Source organism: Rattus rattus, chromosome 7 (assembly GCF_011064425.1).
Source record: "Rattus rattus isolate New Zealand chromosome 7, Rrattus_CSIRO_v1, whole genome shotgun sequence".
Lineage (NCBI taxonomy): Eukaryota > Metazoa > Chordata > Mammalia > Rodentia > Muridae > Rattus > Rattus rattus.
The window spans coordinates 31,969,080-31,972,059 of record NC_046160.1 but is presented as its reverse complement, the minus strand read 5'-3'; the positions used below and the strand labels follow the sequence as shown (position 1 = coordinate 31,972,059).

The window sequence follows — 2,980 nt, the reverse complement described above, 5'->3', positions numbered from 1 at the left end:
TGTACTGCCCAGGTGAGGTGCAGGGCCTGTTCTCCAAAGTGTTACAGCTGACTAGGAGTGGGGTCAGTTCTCCTGCTCTCATTCCTCCAGGGACAGCTCATCCCCAAAGCTCAAGTGAGGGGTTGGTCTGGTTTTGCCCAGCCTTCAGACATTAACATGTTCCCTGCAGCAGCCCAGGGACATCTACCTGGTCTTTGGTGGTAACAGACTCCTGATACTGCAGGGCCATGGACTCAGATGTGGTGGAATCACAGGCCAGGACCTTACCAGGGTCCCAGGTGGCATCACTGGATACTCACATCAGGCTATTCCTCACTACCCCCGAGTTTCAAGTTCTGCCTGTCTTCATTTTGCCCTCATCCTCTGTTTCTCTCTTTTCCATTTCTCTACTGCTTACTTATTCCTCTTAGTAAGGCCTGAAGTCTCTGAATGTCTGAAGTACTCTCTCAGGAGTGCTATGCCTTGCTCATGCATTCTGGCTCCAGGCAAGGGTCATCTCAGACACGATGTGCCCTCCAAGGCCTTCATGGCTGTGGTCTGGTGGTCACCTCAGGCTCACTTCTTGTTCAAGTGGCCCCTTGAGAGGACTGTCTGTTTCACATTTACTTTTGCCTAGGGCTCAAAGCCCCAGGTAGAGTTCTTCTAGTCTCAGGCTTGCTCCCTGTCTTGGAAGCTCATCTGGGCCTGCTTGGTCCTGGAATTGTGGTTATTTCATGCTTGTGTTGCTTCTTTTTCAGGGGATGGGAGGCTACTGATCATTCAGATATTTGTCGACTCTGGGTGTAGACATAGCCTCTCTCCTTTCTGCTACCTGCTTAGGTACATATGACATATTAGCCACACCTGCAGTTCCTCTAGGGACAGACTTTTTTTAAGGTTTTCACTTCATCACGTAGATTATAATTGGTTTGGTGTTTGGACTCAATTAAGCCTTATTTGTACTGTTTTAAATGTCAGCCTGAATTCAGAGTCCTGGTCTAGGACTCAAATTTGGGCTCTTTTCTTTTTATTTACAAGCTGAAGATTCACAAGACCTAGACTTCATCTTACTTAGTTTCTATGTCTCTTAAGTATGTTCAATGCTAGTTTTTCTTTTTAAACCTGGCTTCTGTTTACAGATCTGTGTTTTGGAAGATACAGCTCTTTGGCCGGATGCCTTTACTGAAAATCAGAGTTTTGTAGGTCAGAACAACAGGAGCAGAAGGGCAAGGAAAGGTAGAATAACATGAAGGAAGTCAAGGTGAAAGTTAACAAACTATTCTCTGTTTCCCAGATGAGGCAGAATCTTGCTTCACTTGTTTCCAGGGCATCTTTTCTAGAGAGGCCAAGGGTACTTGGGAACTTGCTGACTACATACTTTTCCCTCCAGGCCAGAGGCTAGAACCATCATCATCTGGATAGAGAGTGCCAGGTCAGCAATGCCATTTTCCTGTGATTTTATGATACAAAAAGCCAATCCATAAAGTGATAAATTTGAAGAAAGAGGACTGCACAAATCAAATTTCAAACCAATGAAGATATTCCTAGTTCTTGCATCTTATATGGCTTTCAGGAAGCGGAGAAACCTCTTATAAGCTATATGCTGCAGCATCTCTAACAGATATGGCAGTCATGTGAATGGCTAAAGATTTCTTTAGAAAGAGTCTGCCTGGAAGATGACCAGCACAGAATTCATTTCAATAAGATGCTGCACTGGCTTCTAGTTAGGAGGTTGGGTGGAAGCGAGAGTATTAGATGTGCCTGCTATGGACTTGAGATGGACATCACAGGTCCTTTTCTGGTTTAAAAATACATTATTGTGAATGATAAGCATCAGCTGGGGTTGGCTGTGCTGCTGAATCTCAGGCACATTCGATTCTCCTTTGCAAAGGAATCAAATGTGAAAGAGATATTATTAAGGAAGCAAAGAGTTTTATGTGCCACTAATAGATTTCTTTATAGTGAGCTACTCTGCTCTTCCTGGTATTATGGAAAAACCATGGCTAGAGCTTCAGTGTACTACACCCACGGGTGGTATAGTCATGAGCTTCTACACTGTGAAGACTGTGAAGAGGACAGCTCTTGTCATATTGGAAACAAACCAAGCTATTCCTTTAACTGCCTAGTTTTTTTTTCTTAGTAGGCTGAGGCAGATGAGGTGAAGAAAGGCAAACAGACAGAAGTAAAAACGATTCATTTCAGTTCTCAAAATTGTAATGATTTTCCTACAGCAGAAGTGTGTGCATCCTGGAAATCATCCCTTAAATCAAGCTCTCAGAGACTCTCTGATGAGGTAACAATCAAAATAGGAAAAGAATGCTTCAAACTCTCAGGCACACAGAGATCTGGTACATACAATTCCAGCCATTGAAACATCACAGGTTCATACTGAGATTCTCGTGTTCTAGAACAGAAAGAAACATCAAGGGGCGGGGAATCAAAGAGCTTAGAAAATAGTCAGGAGACTGAACCCCAGTGAACTAGACTGTTGAGGGCAAGGGGGGGGTTGGGGGAACACCCATAAGGAAGGGAGGGGGGGGGATGTTTGCCGGAAACCGGGAAAGGAATTTCTGAAATGTATATAAGAAATACTCAAGTTAAAATAAAAAAAAAAAAAAAAAAAAAAAAAAAAAGTTAGAGGGCAATAGAAGAAAATAGTCAGGAGCTGTTAGGCTATGATGTGGAGTTTGTGTTGTTTTTCTGAGTGTTCATAAATATCACCAACGCATTTTATATGAGATAAGGATAGTGAGGGGGAATAGAATCCAAATTTTACACACACACACACACACACACACACACACATGCATGCACACATATCATGATATATATTCAAATTATGAAATATAAAACAGAGCAACAATGATAGGAGTAAAAAGATTACACTGTAAAATGGATTCTGTGGGGTTAGTTTGATAGTTCTTTCTAAGAGCTCATCAGAATGGTTAAGGGTAGATGGATTGACAGAGATATGCAGATTTGGGACAGGTAGAGTACGGAT

General features: G+C 42.6%; 1 non-coding gene across 1 annotated transcript; it reads right to left on the bottom strand.

Moving 5' to 3' along the window:
- Positions 1-739: 739 nt before the first annotated feature.
- LOC116906463 lies at positions 740-865 on the bottom strand. The gene has a single exon (XR_004388718.1). It is a non-coding gene; the product is annotated as a small nucleolar RNA SNORA17 (small nucleolar RNA).
- Positions 866-2,980: the final 2,115 nt, after the last annotated feature.